Source organism: Felis catus, chromosome B3 (genome assembly GCF_018350175.1).
Source record: "Felis catus isolate Fca126 chromosome B3, F.catus_Fca126_mat1.0, whole genome shotgun sequence".
NCBI lineage: Eukaryota > Metazoa > Chordata > Mammalia > Carnivora > Felidae > Felis > Felis catus.
In genome coordinates this window covers 116,908,045-116,930,409 of record NC_058373.1, presented here as the reverse complement: position 1 = coordinate 116,930,409, position 22,365 = coordinate 116,908,045, and positions in this window count along the sequence as shown.

Sequence of the window (22,365 nt, the reverse complement as noted above, 5' to 3'; positions counted from 1 at the left end):
AAGACATGCCGTTAAAAATTGTTTTACTTTACAAACTAAACCAAATTCCTTCTGTGTTAAATTCCCTCGGGGACTGTATTTTCATTCCTAAGCCAGCTCAGTCTGGGAAGGTTCATTGCTCAGCTCACCGCACCAAACTATATTGTTGTGCTGTATTTAAGATGTTTAAAGTAAATTAATTCAAAGTCACCACTAAGGGTGAGCTCATCAACAAATAAAGCGCAACAAATCCCATCTTTCTCCTGCAAGCGGTTCCAAGGTCGCCTTTTCCCTGTCCCTGCTCCCCTTCCCCCATGCCTATTATCTCTTTAAGAAGTGGAACCTCCTCCAGTGCCCGACTGTCACCTTCTCCTGTGCTCCTTGCCATACATCCCCCCACCTCCACACGTACACCTTCCCCAGCACCTGAGCCAAGTGTGGGGTGATAGACACAGCAACCACCCAGCAGTGTAGACCACCACTGTGGCATGTCGGATAGCAGGAAAGGGAAAGATGGAGAGCCCTGAACTTGGAAATCACCGCAGTCACTTGATGCATGCACGAAGAAACCTCTATCTCGATAGCCTTTGTGGGCTGTGGTCCTGAGACTTTGGAAGATTGTACTATACTCAAGATGTTCTATTTCAGAGAGCAGAAAAAATATATATAATAAAGTATAGATATCGATATGTGTTTACAAATGTATGGAAACATTTTTTTCTTTCAAACGGGTAAAAAAAAATTTAGACTTGACACTTCGAGAAGAAAATTTTGTCGTCTAAGAGTCATCCTTTCCAAATAGCCCGTTCTTGGTTATGAGGTCGCAGACCGAGTCGAGGACCCAAAGGAGGGCCTGCAGGACCAGCTAAGAAGGTCCTTGGCTTCACACGGGATAGAAATCAAACGTGAGCAGGAGGAAGCGAGATCAGGGTTTATTGAAGACACAGAGAGCGCGGATGTTGACACAGCGTCTAGGAGACTCAAAAAGGAAAAGAGAGAGTCTGGTCTCTGCTTGGAGTCTGGTGTGCGTGTCCTCTCAGGCATCCAGGAACCGGCCAAAACAAGGCAGGGTGCTCAGGTGTCCTCCAGAAGTCACTTCTGCCCTGGAGCCAGGGTCCTCGGTATCAGGAGTCAGTGGTCTCGGAAAACCTACCTGACCACGCCACCAAGTCACTCCTTAGATATCATCCATTGTGCTGCAAGACCCCAGAGAACTCATTACCTCCTTGACCTTTGCAAGGGGGACGTATACGATCTGCACTATAAGGGGCGCGCAGAGGCTCAAGGGCTAACAAGAATAGAAGCAGGAACTGTTGGTGGGAACGTGAAGCGGGGCAGCCACTCTGGAGAACAGTATGGAGGCTCCTCAAATAAAAACAGAACTACCCTATGAGCCAGCAATTGCACGATGAGGTATTTATCCAAAGGACACAAAAATGCTGTTTTGAAGGGGCACGTGCACCCCCCTGTTTAGAGCAGCGCTATCAACAATAGCCAAATTATGGAAAGAGCTCCAATGTCCATCGACTGATGAATGGATAAGGAAGATGTGGTATATACATACACTGGAATCTTACTCAGCGATTAGAAAGAATGAAATGTTGCCATTTGCAACAATGTGGGTGGAACTAGCGTGTATTATGCTAAGTGAAATAAGTCAGAGAAAGAAAAGTACCCTACGATTTTACTCATGTGTGGAATTTAAGAAACAAAACAGATGAGCATGGGGGAAGGGAAGCAAAGATAAGATAAAAACTGAGAGAGAGGCAAACCGTAAATACGGAGCACAAACTGAGGGTTGCTGGAGGGGTGCTGGGGGGGGGGATGGTCTGGATGGGGGATGGGCGTTAAGGAGGGCACTTGTTGCGATGAGCACTGGGTGTTCTATGAATCACTAAATTCCATTCCTGAAATCATTACTACACTATATGTTAACTCACTTGGATTAAAAAAAAAAAAAAAAAGGCAGGAAAAGGAGCAAAAACAGCGTTTCTTCATGGGGTCCTTTCAGTGTTCCTCTCAATTACCCTGAACCTGATATTGAAAACAGCTGCAAAGAACGGGTTGTTAGCACTAGCGATTCTCACGTGGTGATATTTGCTGACTTCCAGAGTCCCGTCCTTAAACAAAACTTGAATACCTAGAATGTGCAGGATGCTCTCCGATGATATGAGGAAACAAAAACAGATCAGATATGGCACCTGCCTCCAAGAACCCAAGCCTGGTGCGGAAGACTTCGAGATGAAGAAGTAATTACTGCACAGTGTGTTGCTATAATAAATTGCCTCAGAGCCAGAAAGGAAGAAGTTCATTCTGCTCCGAAGGGATGAGAAGGGCTTAAGAGAAGATGTAACTTTCGAGGTGTTTCTTATTGGGGTCTTGCGGGTGATAATAAAGCTCGCTCTACCCGCTTGGAGTTTGAACCAATTAGGAAACGTAATAGGGAGTAAAATATGGCATGTAAAACTGGATTCGAGAATGAGGCTTGGGCCTGCAGACAAAAAAAAAAAAAAAAAAAAAACACTCTCACCTTCTCTCATAGAGTCTAGACCTCAGGAACTGCACACACAAGGGGTTCGGGAGAAAACCCAGGGAGCATGGCAGACTCAGCCAGCAGCCGGCAGGGAGGTCCACCGTCTCGCGCAGGTTGAATGCAGAAGGGAAAGGAAGGCCACGTACGGTAGGCATTTTTAACACACCAGCCTCCCCAGAGAAATAGGTGGCAGTGAAGCGTCAGACTTCTCTGATTCTCCAGTCCCCAAAATGCTGCCTCTTTCCATAAGGAGATAGAGCCAAGTGGAAGGGAGGGAACGGAGGCCTTTCTGCAACACTAGCCCCTCCTGAATACAGCAGGAGCGCCCTCCCTGCAACCCAAGCATGAGGAGCGGTGGTGAGCGGTCGGTGCTAACAGGTCTTGGAGGATCAACACATCTTCAACAGATTGCCCTCAAAGGAGGAAAACAGGAGCAAAGCAGGAAGATTTTCCGCGGATGCAGTGCCTTGGAAACAGGGCATGATCCGAGAGAGTTTCTTGGAATCCATCCATTCTCTAACCAAAGGTGGTTGATGCCCCTGAATAAATACTTGTATCGGTCCAAGTCCAAGCCCTTATTTGTTAACGTACTCAATCCAGGCTCTAGAAACAGCACATTGGATTCATCTTACTTGGGGATCACTGAGCTTTCGGAATCTGTGGGGTGACGTCTTTCAGCAATTTGAGAAATTGGTCAGTCCTAATTCCCGTAAGTTTCCCTTCTGTTGTCTCTCTCTGCTCCTTCTGAGACTCTATCCCACGTGTCACACCATTGATGTTTCTTTTTCCGTATTTCTCTATGTCATTTGTTCTGAAATTTTTTTTAATTTTTTTTTAACGTTTATTTATTTTTGAGACAGAGAGAGACAGAGCATGAACAGGGGAGGGTCAGAGAGAGAGGGAGACACAGAATCCAAAACAGGGTCCAGGCTCTGAGCCGTCAGCTTGACTCACGGACCATGAGATCATGACCTGAGCCGAAGTCGGACGCTTAACTGACTGAGCTACCCAGGCGCCCCTGTTCTGAATATTTTCTGAAGACCCATCTTCCAACTAGTTAGTAAACCGTGTTCACAACCTGCCATTAAACCCATTGACCTCCCCGTTTTAGTGTGTTTAGTGTCCATTTGATTCTTTTTAAAGATTCTATTCCAAACATCTGGTGGCATTTTCCATTCGGTCACTTAACAGTTCTTAACTGCTAATATCTGGGCCACAGGTGGGTTTATTTCTATTGCCTTTTTTTTTTTTTTTACTTTGTTATATGTGACATGATTTTTGCTCTTTAGCAAATTTTTATTGTCTGCCAGACATTTTGATAAAGACCTACAAAGGCTCCAGATAATGTTGTCTACCCTTTCGGCATCAGGCATCAGGCAGGAGACCCTTCTTCGGAGACTGTGCTGGATCAAGAGGCGGATACAGTTTTGGTAAGAGTTATGGGAAGACGCCGTCTACCCTCAGCTTACCCCTATTCCTGGGTGTGGCTCCCCAGAGATTTCACCTGGAGCCTGGCAGTTCTCTGTCCCCTTAACCCGGAAAGACTGCAGGAGATTCAGCCCCGCCTTCACAGGTTTTTCGCTTTGCTTTTTAGTACCTCGCCTCGCACAGATTCTAAATTTGGTGTGTGTCAGGAGGGAGCCCAGACATCTGCTTGAGGTCTCTCTGGTCTTCAGTCAGGTCACCCTGTCTCATAAATGTCCTAAGTTCTTTGTCCTCCAGCACCGGGCGTAGGGGTAAGCCTAGGTTCCTGGGCTCTCACAGCTTCCAGAAGAATCTGTAAGTAACCACAGCAGGTGAAAAGGACCCGTGGGACCTCAGGGCAGTACCCCCCTCTACAGCCTTCGTCTGTTGCCTCTTTGTATTCGGTTCAGCTACTCCTGACAATTTCCCTTTCTTTAGCACCTCCAGAGGATAGGATGGATATCTCTCGCTCACCTTTTAAAATTTCTCACTTAACTCTTTGGTCACCCATCCAGCCTCAGATTCAGAAGATGCTTAGGGAGGACCAGCCACGTGTTTGAGGCTCCTAAAAGCCCTGCTTTGGGCAGCCCAGCCCCACAGGATCTCGGGGATCTGCCACATTCTCTGCCCCTAGGGGGGCAGGTAGCCTCAGCCCAGACCACAATCAGTTCTCCCCTTTCTGAAATTTTAGTCCATTTATTCCTGCAGCTTCCTCACCTCTTAGATACCATTAAAAACAGGACTTTTGTGGGGCGCCTGGGTGGTGCAGTCGGTTAAGCGTCCGACTTCAGCCAGGTCACGATCTCAAGGTCCGGGAGTTCGAGCCCCGCGTCAGGCTCTGGGCTGATGGCTCGGAGCCTGGAGCCTGTTTCCGATTCTGTGTCTCCCTCTCTCTCTGCCCCTCCCCCGTTCATGCTCTGTCTCTCTCTGTCCCAAAAAAATAAATAAACGTTGAAAAAAAAATTTTTTTTAAAAGAAAAAAAAAACAGGACTTTTGTAATTCACCAGGTTTTTTTTTTTTCTTTTAATGTTTATTTTTGAGAGAGAGAAAGCGTGAGTGGGGGAGGGGCAGAGAGAGAGGGAGACAGAGGATCTGAAACAGGCTCCTTTGTTGTCAGCACAGAGCCCCATGTGGGGCTGGAACCCACGACCAGGAGATCATGGCCTGAGCTGAAGTCAGACGCTTAACCAACTGAGCCACCCAGTCGCCCTAACTTATTGAGTTCCTTCCCTGCTTTTTGCAAGTGGGTGAGCGGGTCTGCCATGGTCTACTGGAACCTGCTCAGGAGCAGAACTCAGCCTCACAGGTTTGCCCTTGGCTAAACCACTGCCCAGCCTGCACCTGCGCCCCAGACGTGCACTCTCCATTCTCTTCCTCTGCAGTGCTTTTGCATCAACGCTTCACTTCTACACACACTGATGGTGGGGCACTTGGGCGGTTCAGTTGGTTAAGTGTCTGACTTCAGTTCAAGTCATGATCTCAGGGTTTGTGAGTTCGAGCCCCAGGGCGGGCTCTGTGCTGACAGCCCGGAGCCGGGCGCCTGCTTCGGATTCTGTGTCTCCCTCTCTCTCTGCCCCTCGCCTGCTCTGTCTCTCCCTCTCTCTCAAAAAAAATTAAACACTTAAAAAATTAAAAACAGGGGCGCCTGGGTGGCGCAGTCGGTTAAGCGTCCGACTTCAGCCGGGTCACGATCTCGCGGTCCGTGAGTTCGAGCCCCGCGTCAGGCTCTGGGCTGATGGCTCAGAGCCTGGAGCCTGTTTCCAGTTCTGTGTCTCCCTCTCTCTCTGCCCCTCCCCCGTTCATGCTCTGTCTCTCTCTGTCCCAAAAATAAATAAAAACGTTGAAAAAAAAATAAAATTAAATTAAATTAAAAATTAAAAACAAAAACACTGATGGCAAGCCCCGGTCATCAAGCTTCCGGCTCCCAATGGCTAGGGTCTCCCCTCTCCTGCAGCCCTGTGTCTGGTGGGACAGGGCTCCCAGGCCGAGCTGTGGGACCGGAAAGCCTCAGATGCCTCTCACACTCCCAGATCATCGCACTGCTTGAAGGGGAGATGCATGGCTTTAGAAATGGGATAGAAAAGATATTTTAACAGCAAAGACTGCTTAGAAAAGATTTAAGCAAAGGGTTATGGTTTGAATTGGGGGCCTTACATATCTCAAGTGAATGAAAAGAGTGTGAGGAAAAATTTTTTTTTATGTTTATTTACTTATTTTTGAGAGAGAGAGAGAGAGAAAGAAAGAGACAGAGAGTGAGATGGGGGGGGGGGGGGCAGAGAAAGAGGGAGACAGAATCAGAAGGAGGCTCCAGGCTCTGAACTGTCACCCAGAGCCCGACACAGGGCTCGAACTCAGGAACCATGAGATCATGACCTGAGCCGAAGTCACATGCTTAACCAACTGAGCCACCCAGGGGCCCCCAAATATTTTTAAATTGGGAGATTTTAGTGCATGGGCATGCTCACACACACACACACACACACACACAAATCTAGATTTTTATTGTTTCTTTAGAAACCAAGTGACCTGGTAACGGGGCTCAGTCTCAGTGCAAATCCTGTCTTGAGACGAGACGTGCCTTCTCTAGCAGGTGACCTGGGGGAGGCCCCCGTCCAGCTAGGGCCTGAGGTGCGGTAAAAGGCCTGCTGCATCTAGGAGGGGTCCTTCTCGGGGTCCCGTAGGTGGAGAGTCGTCATTTGCCTCACCCTGGGAGTGAATGCCTCACCTTCCACCAAAGTGCCCCACTCTCCTCACCTGGCCACCTCCCTCAGTCAGGTAGCCCCCTGGCCCCCCATTGGGCATCGAGGAGGCTGAGGGAGCAGCAGGCCCTCACACACGTGCCTCTTTTTTTTTTTTTTCAACGTTTATTTATTTTTGGGACAGAGAGAGACAGAGCATGAACGGGGGAGGGGCAGAGAGAGAGGGAGACACAGAATCAGAAACAGGCTCCAGGCTCTGAGCCGTCAGCCCAGAGCCTGACGCGGGGCTCGAACTCACCGAGCGCGAGATCATGACCTGGCTGAAGTCGGCCGCTTAACCGACTGCGCCACCCAGGCGCCCCCACACGTGCCTCTCTTGTCACAACACCAGGCACGGCAACTCAGAAAAGCTCATTCTGAGAACTCTTCCTCTTTCCTTCACTGCCGCTTGAATGGAGTGTTTAGATTAATTACAACTCCATCATCCGGTGGGAAAAAGCGAGTAGGTGCCCCTTCACGGTGTCGGGAGCCCCCACGCCACTCAGCTGTGCCTCAAACAAGAAGCCAGTTGCTAGGAGACCAGCAGGCAAACTTCAAGAGGTGAGCGTTTTCTACCTTTTCTCTCCAAAGTTCTCGGTCTAATCCCAGGCCAAGGTAGCCTGTCGGTACATGTAGAAAAACAGAACTGGAAACCCCCTCCCTTCCTCCTTCTCTCCCTCTCTCTTCCCCCTTTCATAACTCCAAAGGAGACTTTGCACGTATTATTAGAGAAATAACAAAACAGTTTGTGATCACGCAGTAAAAGATAGTCTCAGCTTCTTGAACGTTACCTATAACTGCAGTCTGCTTTCTTTAGGATATTGGCACGACAGACTGGCATAGGACCCCCTTTGAGCCCCCTTGCGAGGGCTTTTTTTCTTTTTCTTTTCATGCTCTTTTTTTTTTTTATTAAATTTTTTTTTAACGTTTATTTTTGAGACAGAGAGAGGCAGAGCACGAACAGGGGAGGGTCAGAGAGAGAGGGAGACACAGAATCGGAAGCAGGCTCCAGGCTCTCGGCCATCATCAGCCCAGAGCCCAACGCGGGGCTCGAACTCACGGACCGCGAGATCGCGACCTGGCTGAAGTCGGACGCTCAACCGACTGAGCCACCCAGGCGCCCCAACATGCTCCTTCTTCTAGAAATATGAAGGTGACGGGCTGGACCCCAGAAAGAAACCTTCAAACTATCAAAGAACGGGGAAGTTCGCCTACGTTGAATTTTCAACGTCAGGGCTCAGCTTGGTTGGCCAGACAGCTTGGATCCCTTACGAGATGTGGGGATCCAGTTAAGTGAGAAAAGTCCCAAATTTCACAACGAGAATTTGTAGCATCAGGAAGAGATTATCGAACCTAATGTGCCACAGGCAGGTAGAATTTTGTGCTCCCAGCGGCGGATGACAAACCGGGCGTTGAGAAATGGAGATTGGGGTCTCTAAGTCGGCATGAGCCCCTTAGCGCGGCATGTTTGTAAACAGGAACCCTGCCAGGCATCCGGAGTGGGGGATCCCGGGATGTTTTGCAGCATTTCCTAAATTTCTCCAGCTGGGACAGGCTGATCCCAGTATTATCCCAGACCCCGCCCTTTGTGCCTGAAAGAGCTAGAAGGATCAGAGGCACGGTCAGCCTCTGCAAAGGCTGATTAGAACCCATTAGCCAGATTTAGAGTAAGAAGAAAGAAATGTGACATTTTCCACACCACTTTGTTCAACAGAATCATAACCTACCACAGAAATAAGTGAATCCTGTCACTCTTCTCCACCCCACAATCTTTTAAGGTTTTTTTTTAATGTTTATATCTGAAAGAGAGAGACAGAGTGTGAGTGGGGGAGGGCAGAGAGAGAGGGAGACACAGAATCCGAAACAGTCTCCAGGCTCTTAGCTGTCAGCACAGAGCCCGACGCTGGGCTCGAACCCACGGACCGTGAGATCATGACCTGAGCTGAAGTCAGATGCTTAACCGACTGAGCCCCCCCAGGCGTCCCTATCTGCTCCAGAATCTTGAAGCAAGGGGAGCTCATGGTCTGGAAAAGACTGGGCACTGGGGCCTTGTTTACCGGACAACCCTTGGTGCTTCTGGAATTTACTGTAGGGGAAAAATGATCGGTGTTTCTGCATCTGGGTACTTAGCAGATCGTACTGGGGGAGAAACCCTGGCCAGAGAAACCAGCGCCTGGCAGTTCTCCCCAAGCTCAAGCCCCTCATCCCCACCCCTGCTCCCCAATCCTTTCCACACTGGCTCAGGTTTTGGAGGGAGGGAGGTTATCGGTGGCAGGAAATTTTGTCATTAGTCTGAAGAACAGAAAATGGAGCCATCAACACAGGCTTCTCTCCTCTGAACGCCTTCCAGGTTGAAGCAACGTCTTTATCATTTGCTCAGCGCTCTGAGCATCCCTTGGCTCTCAGGGATTCCCTCTTCACCCCTGGCCCCAGAAAAGTCCCTGAAAGTACCGCTCTGGGACTCACCTGACCCATGAGTGGGTCACGCCGGCCATTAGGTCAGACGCTAACAGGGCTCTGGGCCCAGCACAGGGCTTCTCGTGGTCCTTCGAGAGCCCCTGTTTCCAGCCAAGTTTTGTGCCTTCAGATTTGCTCCTGGAATAGCTCTCCTCCACTTGAAGGCAAAGCTCACAAGTGGACAGCAGAGGGAGCCCGCAGCCTGCCGTTGGCACTTGGGCCGCGCATCTGCAGCAACTCTTCAAGGGCACGTTGGCTCGTGCCCCCAAGGAACTGGGGCGCACGGAAAACACACTTCACTTAGGTGAATGGCTCCCAAGGGCCCTCTGTGGCTTCCCTCCAGAATCAGGACCTGTGTCCCTCCACGTGTCAACCCGTCCTTCCCCCGTAGCCCTGTGCCTAATAAGCAGGCAGAAATACAGCTTTTGCCCGATAAAGCTTGCACGTTCATTTCCAGTTCTCTCTAGAAGACAGCCCTTCCCCTCTCCTGGCCCTTAAATGTTTGTCCCTTCCCGCTGGCCCTCTTTGAACGGTTCATCTGTGGTCATGTGGAAAAGCATTAGAGAAACTCCCAGTTTCTCAGGGCCTTGCATGAACAAATGGTCTACGAGAAGCACCTTCTGGTCATGAAGCCAATCAGCTCGGCCCCGTCTCCAGTGCCCGAGTGTTGAAAAGGCATTCAAGGGACGGACCCTGCGCTTTGCACTTTTCCTAAGGGGGCTGAGCCCAATCCGAGCAAACCTGGGGTACCGCCCCTCTTGAGCAAAATGTCAAGAGAAAAAGGAGCAGAGGCCGCGAGCGTCTGGCACCTGTGGGCTCGCCACAGATTCACGGGCAGGTGCTGGAGATTTCTTGCCATCAGCCCCGACTGCCTTTAGGAGAGCTCCTTCCCCTTCCTTCTCCTCCCCCCTTTCCGCTTCTCCTCCTCCTCCTCCTCGCACACCACTGGGTTATCTGCTCGTTTTCCAAGGCCCTCCTTCTGTCACCTGCACCCTGATTCCCCTGCAGCATCACCAAGGCCTCAGTCACCCGACTGTCAACCTTGTCCGGAGACGCTACAGAGAACATGGACAGCGGGGCGGATGACACGACGCTTACTCGTCAAAGGAGTCAAAGTTGGTCTTTGTCGGTTCAGACGTAACGAGCCGAGAGCCTGAAGGCCCAGGAGAAGGCAGTGGTGACCAGGAGGGAGCCTGGAAGGGTGAGTGTGGGTTTGGAGTACGTGGAAGGTCTGTAACTAGCTGAACGATGCTTCCCAAGGAATTCTGTTTCAAAGCAAGGGGTCCCCGTCTGGATGGTCGTGGGTGGTGGCCTCAGGCCCTGTCCTCGGCCATTCAGCAGCGGCGTCCTCCAGGAGGCGTGGGAGTCACATTTACCGTGACACACTTTGAGGGGTAGCCATTGTCCGAAACGACAGAATCCACACTGTTAAAGTACTCAACAGAGGGGGCTCCTGGGTGGCTCAGTCAGTTAGGCGTCTGACTCTGGATCTCAGCTCAGGACTTGATCTCAGGGTTGTGAGTTCAAGCCCTGTGTTGGGCGTGAAGTCTACTTAAAAAAAAAAAAAAAAAATTCAACAGACTGAAACAGTCAAATCTAACAAGATGAAATCTCACTGAGATGAAGGTGAAGTTCTGAAGGCAGAAGGAATACTTTAAAATACCATATGTGATAAAGCCTCAGGTGTTGGACTTGAAAAGTCCTCAGGTGTTGGACTTGCTTTTGAGCTCATGGCCGATGGGGGGTGGGGGTGGGGAATGAGACCCACAGGCTGCATCGTGAGGGATACCGAGTCCAGAATTGTAGAGGTGGTTACCAGCGATGGAAGACTGTGTCCATTTCTGCCTAGCACCCTTAGAAGGGACCCCGGGCACACCAGTGGCCAGGATGGGGAGGGGACTGAGGCCAAAGCCAGGAGGCAACTATGAGAAGCCCAAGGAAGCTTGGTCCAGGAGAAGGGGCAGGGATGTGGAAAGGCCTTGGGAAAGGGAGTGACGCTTTTCTTGGGGCTTTCAGAGGCTAGAACCGGGCCCAACAGGCTGGGGGGCACATTGGCCCAAGGTATTGGGATCCCACAAACCCAGCTGAGGGACTCCGTGATCTCCCGGCCCCTCTGGGCCTCGGCTTTCTCAGCTGTAAAGCAAAGGTGCCAGTACCACCGAGCTCGAGAACCACCCCCAGGAATGGACAACCGCCACGAACTGCTTAACAGAGGCCAGAAACACTCTGAGCGCCTAACACCGCATACCTCTGCTTACTGTTTCGTAGCAGAGACACAGCTCTAAACCAAGTTTTGGTTTAAGCGTGAGCGAATCTTCGAGCACTTGGAGCTTCCCCTCCACAGAGGGCAACTTTGGCAGGTTACGGGCGTTCAGGTGGTAATAATACTGAAGACAGAGGGCTGATGAGATTGATTTCCTTTCCTTCGAGGGGGGAGTTTAGTGATGATGCACCCCCTGCCTCTGTGACAAGGACTGTGTTTGGCCGCTGTAGGATTACCCCACGCGGGCCCCCTTCCACCAATCGAAGAGGAAGCGTGGAGAAGGCCGCACAGCTAGATGTGGGGAAGCTGTGCCTCACCCGGGGCAGTGGTTCACGTCACTGCCATGAAACGGGGCTCCAGCCGTGAAGGCAGAGCCGGCTGGACGCAGCAGGGGTATGAAGAGCCACGGAGGGTATCAGGGGACGTGGATGGCCCTCCTCATCCGACAGCGTCTGAAAGAGTCACAGGGACACCAGGAGACGCTCACCGCGCCCCAGCTGAGGGCTTTCCTTGGTTTCATTTCCTGCCGTTGCTTGTGGCCAGTTCTCTGGCAAGCTGAGGATTTAGGCCAGCTGGCAGGCCGTGCAGCTGAGCACAAGGCTCACAGGAGGAAGATGTTTAGGGGATTAAGCTGACAGATCTCCCACATTAAGCTCACCCAGGCTTGAGGCCCGGAAGGCCGGGCGGCCAGGCTGCCTCCCGTACCTCTAGATGGCAGGCACAGGGTGTCACGGCCCCGCAAATTGCAGTTCTGGGCACATCACTTCCCTGGCAACGGAAGGGCTGCTGTCATTGGTGCTGAAGCAGCAACGAAATTCTCCTGCTCCGTGCCTCCGAGTGGACACCCTGCCCGTGCTGGCCGGGGCCGCCCTCACCGCTTCCTGCCAGCCGCCTTCTGAGTGCCCTGCTGCCCCTGTCCTCCTGGTAGGCTTTAGGTGGCCTTCTGGAGGCTTTAAGGGCTGCCCAGAATATATAGCAAAACCTGCATTCTCAGGAATGAGAGGTGAGGGCCTAGAGAGACGGCTCTTTCTCAGCCCTTCCGGTTTGGGGACCCTCTCGGGACCCACGGGGATTCTCAACCTTTGCCAGGGTTTAAGGGTGGAGTTCTTGGTCTTCGTGGGAAGAGGGCCTGGAGTGAAGGTTGATATCCTCTTCCTCTGCCGGCCTCTTCTGATGGCAAACCATGCCCCTCACACCAAGCTGGTGATAAAAATGCCTTTCCCTGATAACTGATGATGCCGAACACCATCAGTGTTTATTGGTCTTCTAGATACCCTCTTCTGTGAAATTCCTTTTCAGATCTTTGCCCATTTTGTCTGTATGTGGTCTGTCTTATTGATTTTTAGGAGTTCTGTATTCTGGATAGGAGCCCATTGTTGGATATATTTTTAAATATATTCTTCTCTGTGTCCCTTGATGAATAGAAGTTCTTGCTTTCGATGGGGTTCAGTCCTTTCCTTTGTGACCCTATTAAAGAGACCTCTGTCTTTATCATAAAGATGTTCTTCGTGGTACAGTCCAGAATGTTTTTATTTAAGTTCATTTATTTATTTTGAGAGAGAGAGAGAGAGTGAGCATGAGCAGGGTAGGGAGAGAGAGAGAGAGAGAGAGAGAGAGAGAGAGAGAGAGAGAGAGAGAGAGAGAATCCCATAGGTTCTATACAGTCAGCACAGAGCCTGATATGGGGCTCAAACTCACAAATGGTGAACCGTGACCTCTGCCGAAATCAAGAGTCAGATGCTTAACTGACTGACGGAGCCACCCAGGTGCCCCCAGAATCTTTAGATCTGTGTTTCAATACACAAGCCAGCTGGAATTGATGTTTAGGTAAGGTTGCAGGTGGGGGTTCAAGATCGCTTTCATCTGCGTGTAATATCGCCTGTCTCAGCACCGCTAAGATTTGGGGCTTTTGGTTTTGTTCATTTGCTTAGTTTTTAAGTAAGAAACGTGTTTATTTTAGAATAGTTTTTGACTTGCAGAAAAGTTACAAAGCCGTACAGAGAGTTCCCACATCCCCTCACCGGTTTCCCCCATTGTTGTCCTCTGACGTTCCTGTTCCTGTGGTACATTTGTTGTAGCTAAGGAGTCAGTATTGGTGCATCGTTATGAAAAGTCCATACTTTATTCAGTTCAGGACCATTGGGTTTTGACCAACAAAGTGCTGTTGGCAAATGCTTTGAGACCCTATCCTGGTCACTAAACCTTCAGTGACAACGTCCATTGTAGTAAGAGCTAGCGTCTTTGGTCTCTGCCTAAACCGGAGAGCTCAGCGGGGCTCATGTGGTGTGAACGTAGGGCCCGTGAGATCACGGGGACAGAGGTGTGAAAATTCTACCGTTGAGGGGCCTCCAGCTTCATAGACCACCTGCAGTCTCAGCCCCAGTGTTTTAAATTCTGAGTTTTAATGTGTGATGAGTAGCCTTCTCCCGGGGTCCTGTAGACTTTAGTTTTGTAATCTTTAGCCAAAGTTTAAGATACATCGATGACGAACAGCTTTCTATTTTTATATTTAGTCACTGTGCTGTACATTACACACCCAGGACTCTCTTATATGTGAACGTTTATACCTTTTGACCCATTTCCCCCATCCTCCACCCCCCAGCCCCCCCTACCTGGGCAAACCACCAATCTATTCTCTGTAAGTTCAGAATTTGGTAGGAGGGGGTGTTAGTTTTTTAAATTTTTTTTAGATTTCACATGTAAGGGAGATTATATAGGATTTGTCTTTCTCTAACTTGTTTTACTCAGCATAATGCCCTCAAGGTCCATCCATGTTGTCACAAATGGCAAAATTTCCTTATTTTTATGGCTGTATGATATTCCTGTGTGTGTGTGTGTGTGTGTGTGTGTGTGTGTGCGCGCGCGTGCGCGCGCGCACCACATTTTCTTTATCCATTCATTCATTCACGGACCCTTAGGTTGCTTCCATGTCTTGGCTATTGTAAATTATGCTGCCGTGAATGTGGGAGTCAAGTTACCTTTTTGAGTTCGTATTTGCATTTCCCTCAGAGAGAAACCCAGATGTAGAATTTCTGGATCATATGGTAGGTTTTTTTGTTGTTGTTTTTTTTTTCCTTGAGAGAGTGAGAATATGTGCATAAGTGAGCAGGGGAGAGAGGCAGAGAGAGAAAGAGAGGGAATATCAATTTCAAGTAGGCTCCACACTCAACATGGATTCTGATGCAGGGTTCAATCTGATGGCAAGGAGATCATGACCTGAGCTGAGAGTAAGCGTCAAAAGCTTAACCGACTGAGCCACTCAGGTGCTCCTGGCTCATATGGTAGTTTTATTTTTAATTTTTGAGGACATCCATACTATTGCGCATGTAGTGACACCAATTTACATTCCCTCCAACAGCGCACCAAAGGTTTCCTTTTCTTTACATCCTCGCCAGCGTGATTATTTCTTGCTTTTTTGATAATAGCCATTCTAACAGGTGCAAGGTAGTACCTCACTGTGGTTTTTATTTGCATTTCCCTGATGACCAGTGATGCTGAGCACCTTTTCATGTGTCTGTTGGCCATCTGTATATTGTCCTTGGGAAAATGTCTCTTCAGATCCTCTGCCCGGTTTTTAAATTGGTTTGGTTTTTTTGCAATTGAGTCATATGCATTCTATATATTTTTTGTTTATTGAACTTTTATCAGATATGATTTCCAAATATTTTCTCCAATTTGGTAAGTTGTCTTTTCATTTTCTTGATGGTTGTTTAGCTGTCCAGAAGCTTTTTAGTTTGATGTAATCCCACTTGTTTATTTTTGTTCTTGCTGTCAAGTCTAAAACATCATTGCCATGATCAATGCGAAGGGGCTCATTGCCTATGTTTTGTTCCAGGTTTTACACTTAGGTCTTTAATCCATTTTGAGTTAACTTCTGTGTATGGTGTGAGATAGGGGTTCAGTGTCATTCTTTTGCATGTCGCTCTCCAGTTTTCCCAGCATCATTTATTGAAGAGACTGTCCCTTTTGCATTGTATATTCTTGGCTCCTTTATCATAAATTAATTGACCGCATATCTATGTGTGTGTTTCTGGGCTCTCTATTCTGTTCCATTTCTCTGTGTGTCTGTTTTTATGCCAATACTATACTTTTTTAATTATTATAGCTTTGTAATATAGTTTGGAATAGGGAGTTTAATGTCTCCAGCTTTGTTCTTTCTCAAGACAGCTTTGGCTACTCAGTTTTTTTGTGGTTCCATACACGTTAGGATTGTTCCATTTCTCTGAAAAGCGTCATTAGAATTTGGATACAGATTGTTTGAATCTGTAGATTGCTTTAGGTGGCATGGACATTTTAATAATATTCGATATCCATAGTTGATAAAATTTTATCAATAATTATTTTATCATTTTAACAATATTCTTCCATTCCTTGAGCATGGTATACTTTTTCCATCTGTGTCTTAAATTTCTTAATATCCTAAAGTTTTCAGTGTTCGAGTTTTTCACCTCCTTGGTTAAATTTATTCCTAGGTATTTTATTCCTTTTGATACAATTGTGGGTGAGATTGTTTTTGTAATTTCCCTTTCTGATAGTTTATTATTAGTGCAGAGAAATGTAACAGATCTCTGTAGATTGATTTTTGTATCCTGCAACTTTACTGAATTCATTTATTTTAACAGTTTTTGGTGTAATCTTTAGGGTTTTTTATATATAGTATCATGCCATTTGCAAAGTTACAGTTTTACTTCTTCCTTTCCTATTTGGATGCATTTTATTTCTTTTTCTTGCCTGATTTCTCTGGCTAGGCCTCGCAATACTTTGTTGAATTTAAGTGACAAGAGCAGGCATCCTTGTTTTGTTCCTGATCTCAGAAGAAAAGCTTTCAGGTTTTCACCACCATTGAGTATGAAATTAGTTGTGGGCTTGTCACTTAAGGCCCTTATTATGTTGAGGTATGCTTCCTTTATACCCACTTTGTTGAGAGTTTTTGTCATAAATTGATGTTGAATATTGTCAAATGCTTGTTCTGTATCTATTGAGAGGATGTATTTTTTTTTACCCTTCGTTTGTTAATCTGGTGTATCACATCGATTGGTTTTTGGATATCACACCATCCTTGCATCCCTGGAATAAATTCTACCTAATCATAGTATATGGTCCTTTTAATGTATTGTTGAATTTGGTTTGCTAATATTTTGTTGAGAATTTTTGCTTCTATGTTCATCAGGAATATTGGCCTATAATTTTCTTTTCTTGTGGCATCCTTGTCTGGTTTTGGTATCAGGGTGATACTGGCCTCATAAAATGAGTTTGAAAGCATTCCCTCTTCTATTTTTTGGAAGAGTCTGTAAAGGTATTAATTATTCTTTGAATGTCTGGTGGAATTTCCCAGTGAAGGCTTCTGGCCCTGGATTTTTGTTTGCTGGGGGCTTTGTGATGACAGATTCAACCTCCTTACTAGTAATCTGTTCAGATTTTCTCTTTCTTCATGATTCAATTTGGGTAGGTTATATAATTAGGAATTTTCCACTTCTTCTAGATTGTTCTATTTGGCATATAATTGTTCATAGTAGTCTCTTATGATCCTTTATATTTCTGTGATAGCAGTTGTAATGTTTCCTCTTTGATTTCTGATTTTATTGGAGCCCCCTCTATTTTACTTGGTTGATTTAGCTAAAGGTTTGTCCATTTTATTTATCTTTTCAAAGAACTAGCTCTTAGTTTCACTGATATTTTCTATTGTCTTTTTAGTCATTATTTCTGATCTCATCTTTATTTCCTTTCTTTTACTAACTTTAGGCTTTGTTTCTTTTCCCAGTTCCTTCTGGTATAAACTTAAGTTGTTTATTTGAGATCTCTCTTGTTTCTTGATACGTAGGCATTTGTAACTATAAACTTTCCCTCTTAGAACTACTTTTGCTGCATCATTTAAGTTTTGATACATTTCCATTTTTGTTTGTCTAAAGTATTTTTTTATTCCTTCTGTGACCTATTGGTTGTTCATTGGTTGTTGTTTAGTTTCCATACATATGTGATTTTTCCAGTTTTTTTCTTGTAACTGATTTTTAGTTCTTTTTTTTTAATTTTTTTTCAATGTTTATTTTATTTTTGAGAAGGGGGGAGCAGAGAGAGAGGGAGACACAGTATCCAAAGCAGGCTCCAGGTTCTGAGCTCTCAGCACAGAGTCCAACGTGGGGCTTGAAATCACAAACTGTGAGATCATGACGTGAGCTGAAGTCAGCACTTAACCAACTGAGCCACCCAGGTGCCCCCTTGATTTCTAGTTCTTACCATTGTGGTCATAAAAGAGGCTTCATATGATTTCAATCATCTTAAATTTATTAAGAATTGTTTTGTGGCCTACCATATGATTTATCCTGGAGAACATTCCATGTGCACTTGGGAAGCACGTGTATTATGCTTTTGGATGGAATGTTCAGTATCTATTTATTAAGTCCATCTGATCTAACTTGTTGTTTAAGGCTGATATTTCCTTATTGATTTTCTGTCTGGATGATCCATCCATTGATGTAAGTGGGGTATTAAAGTCCCCTGTTATTATTATATTGCTGTCTCTTTTCCCCCTTAGGGTTGTTTGTATTTGCTTTATCTGTTTAGGTGCTCCTATGTTATGTGCATAAATATACATGTTATATCCTCCCATTGGATTGACCCCTTTGTTATAATGTAGTGGCCTTCTCTGTCTCTTACTACAGTCTTTGTCTTAAAGTCTATTTTGTCTGGTAGAAGTGTAGCTACCCCAGCTTTCTTTTGGTTTCCATCTGCAGGGAATGTATTTCCCTATCATTTTCAGTCTGCACGTGTCCATATATCTGAAATGAATTGTAGGCAGCATATATATGGCTTACGTTTTTTTTTTTTTTTTAATTTTTTTTTCAACGTTTATTTATTTTTGGGACAGAGAGAGACAGAGCATGAACGGGGGAGGGGCAGAGAGAGAGGGAGACACAGAATCGGAAACAGGCTCCAGGCTCCGAGCCATCAGCCCAGAGCCCGACGCGGGGCTCGAACTCCCAGACCACGAGATCGTGACCTGGCTGAAGTCGGACGCTTAACCGACTGCGCCACCCAGGCGCCCCAAGAATTACAATTGTTAGTAGCTATATACTCATTGCCATTTTGTTAATTGTTCTCTGGTTGTTTTGTAATCCCTCTGTCCCTTTCTTCTCTTGCTTTCTTTGTGATCCAGTTTACTTCAGTAGGGTGCTTAGAGTCTTTTCTCCTTATCTTTTGTGTGTCTACTACAGATTTATTGCTTTGTGGTTACCACAAGGCTTACATAAAAGAATGGATATTTATAACAGTATATTTCTAGTTGGTAAGAACTTAAGTTGGAAAACATTCTAAAGCTCTACATTTTTACTCCCATCCCCAACATTTTTGTTTTTGAGGTCACAATTTACATCTTTTTATCTTGTGTATCTCTTAACATATTATTGTAATTACAGTTATTTTTAGTCCTTTTGTCTTTTAATTTTCATACTAGCTTTGTAAGCGATTAATGTACCATCTTTACAGTATTAGTTTATTCTGAATTTTACTGTATATTTACTTTTACCAGCGAGATAAATACTTCCATATGTTTTCTTGTTACTAATTAGTACCCCTTTGTTTCGGTTTAAAATCCCTTTAAAATTTCTTACAAGGACAGTCTGATGGTGATGAGCTTCTTTAACTTGCTTGTCCAGAAAACTCTGTATCCCTCCTCCAATTCTGAAAGAAAACTTTTCTGGTTAGAGTATTCTTGGTTGGAAGGTTTTTTTTCTTTTAGCATTTTGACTATATCATGCGCTCTCTTCTGACCTATAAAGTTTCTTCTGAAAAATCTGCTGATAGGGGCGCCTGGGTGGCGCAGTCGGTTAAGCGTCTGACTTCAGCCAGGTCACGATCTCGCGGTCCGTGAGTTCGAGCCCCGCGTCGGGCTCTGGGCTGATGGCTCGGAGCCTGGAGCCTGTTTCCGATTCTGTGTCTCCCTCTCTCTCTGCCCCTCCCCCGTTCATGCTCTGTCTCTCTCTGTCCCAAAAATAAATAAATGTTGAAAAAAAAATTTTTTTTGAAAAATCTGCTGATAGTCTTAGGAGGGTTCACTTGCATGGGACAAGTTGTTGTTTTTTTTTTTTTTTTCTTTTTTCCTTTGCTGCTTTCTAGAATCTCTCCTTGCCTTGAACTTTTGGGACTCTTATTATAATGTGTGTTGGTGGAGTCTCTTTGAGTTCATCTTATTGGGGATTCTCCGGTCTTCCTGGATCTGGATGTGTGTTTCCTTCCCTAGGTTAGAGAAATTTTTAGCCATTTTTTTCTCCAAATTTTTCTGCCTCTTTCTCTCTCTTTGCCTTCTGGGACTCCCATAATGCCAATGTTGGCCCACTTGGTATTGTCTATAGGTCCCTTAAACTATCTTAGATCTTTTTCATTCATTTTTCATTTTGCTGCTCTGATTGTGTGAGTTCCACTGCCTTGGCTTTATTTCTTCTGCTTCATCAAGTCGGACGTGGAACCCCTTTAGTGTATTTTTCAATTCCGTTATTGTATTCCTCAGCTCTGTGACTTCTATTTGGTACTTAAAATTTTTTTTTATTTGGTCTTTTCACTTTATTGAAATTTTCATTTTAATTCATTCTCCTCCCAAGCTCGGTGAGCGTTGTCATGACTAATATTTTGAACTCTTTACCAGGTAAAGTAATTATCTCCATTTCATTAAGATCTTTTTCTGAGGTTTCATTTTGCTCTTCCGTTTGAAAAACATTCATCTATTTTTCTTGACTCTCTGGTGGTGGTGATGGTGGTGGTGTTGGTGTGTGTGTTGCTTTTTATGCATTAGGTAAAACAGCACTTCTCCCAGTCTTGAAGGAATGGTCTCATGGAGAGGATGAAGTTTATTGTTCAACCCTGCCTTAGCTCTTCATCACATCCCACATCTTTGTGATTGGCTGAGCAGCCAACTTTATTTTTAGTGGCTCCCAGTAGGTGAGGGTGTGCCAACACTCGTCAGTGTCCCGAAGGGGAGGGTTTAAGTTAGCACCTAAATTCAGGCTGATTGGAAGCCAGACCCTTAGGCTGCAGCTTTTACAGATTTGCACCTAAATCCCTCTCTGGGGCTGGGGAAGATCGGGAATGGGCATCTCTCTCTGTCCCCGCTGTCCTGAGCCCTGGGATGATAGTCAGTAAACAGCTATTCCTTTCTTCGCTACCATCACACTGAAGTGAACACGAGTGCTGCTGGCTACCAGACTCAGGGGATCAAGGGATGTCTCCCGGGAGGCAAACGCAAAACCCAGGGCACTAGACTAAACACTGGGACACCAGACAGGTGCACAGGCTCCTCTCTGGGATACTGGTGCTCTGGAGCGTTGCAGAGGGAGAGTGGGAGGTGATGCCCAGAGAAGATGACAGTTGGCTTTTAGATGTGTGTTTAATTAGAAGTCTGATGCTTAGGGCAGAGCTGTGAAGATAGGCTAAAGACTGGGAGTCTCTCTGTTGCCTGATCGCTGTGCCCTGGAGATGGCAGCCGGTTAAACACTCTTTCTTCCTATGTCACAGTTCGGTGAAGGCCGTGAGCACGAGCCCTGTTGGCCAGCAGATCCAAGCGATTTAGAGGTGCCTCTTGGGTGGCAGCCACAAAAAGCAGTGTGCCAGATGAAAGTACAAGCTTCTTTCTGGGAGATACTGGCGAGAGGCAGAGAGAGAGGGCAAAATGGGGTCCTCTTAGTAGTCCTTTACATTTTTTTTTAAATATTCATTTATTTTTGAGACAGAGGGAGACAGAACGCCAGCTGCAGAGGGGCAGAAAGACAGGGAGACACAGAATCCGAAGCAGGATCCAGGCTCCGAGCTGTCAGCACAGAGCCCGGTGCGGGGGCTCGAACCCCCAAACCGTGAGGTCATGACCTGAGCTGAAGTGGGTCGCTCAACCGACTGAGCCACAGAGGCGCCCCAAGTAACCCTTTAGATGTATGTTTAATTAGACGCCTGGTCCTCAGGCTAACACTTTAAGTTAAGCACACAAGCCTCTGCCTCTACCCTGGGTTCTGGGGGGGGGGGGGGGGGAGAGTCTGCACGTGTGAGCCCTTTAAGAACTATTTCTCAAAAAAAAAAAAAATTAAAAATTAAAAAAAAAAAAAAGAACTGTTTCTCTGTGGGGCACCTGGGCAGCTCGATGGGTTAAGCGACCCACTTCAGCTCAGGTCACGATCTCACTGTGGGTTCAGAGTCACATGGGTCTCTGTGCTGACAGCTCAGAGCCTGGAGCCTGCTTCGACCCTGTGTCTCCCTCTCTCTCTGCCTCTCTCTCTCTCTCTCTCTCTCTCTCTCTCTCTCTCTCTCAAAAATAAATGGACACTTAAAAAATGAAAAACAACAAAAAAGAACTGTTTCTCTGTTTGCTATAGCTGTGTGGGTCTCACGGATGCACGCCCCGTTGGCTTCTAAGGTGGATATTTGGGGGGCTTGACTCTCAGGATGCAGGTCTTAAAAGTTCAGGTGCTACAAGTGGGGTATAAACCTTTTCCTCCTCAGGTTTATGTGTTCTATGGTTTATGTGTTCTCTCCCAATTGTGGGTCACACATCAGAGGTGGGGTTTATGACGAGACTGTGTCTCAGCCTCTCCTTCCCACTTTGGGCAAATGAGGAAAAAACCTACATCAGTGTGTAAGAGTCACTTAGCTCGTTTGGGGTTTTTTTCCCAGAGGAAATTGTTCCATATGTAGCTGTAGATTTAGTGTCTGTGGGAGGAGGTGAGTTCAGGATCCTCCCACATCACCATCTTGAACTAGAACCTCGTATTCTAGTCTCAGTGAAGATTGTGAGAGGGAATGATCACATGGGAACCAGAGAAGAGGCCAGCTATGGGAGATTCAAGATGATGCCTATTGACAAGCCCCTCCTTGGGAAGTGGGGTCTGTTTCCCCTCCCCTTAACTCTTGACTTGAAAAAACATGGGGAAGTGATAGATGGCATTTCTGGACC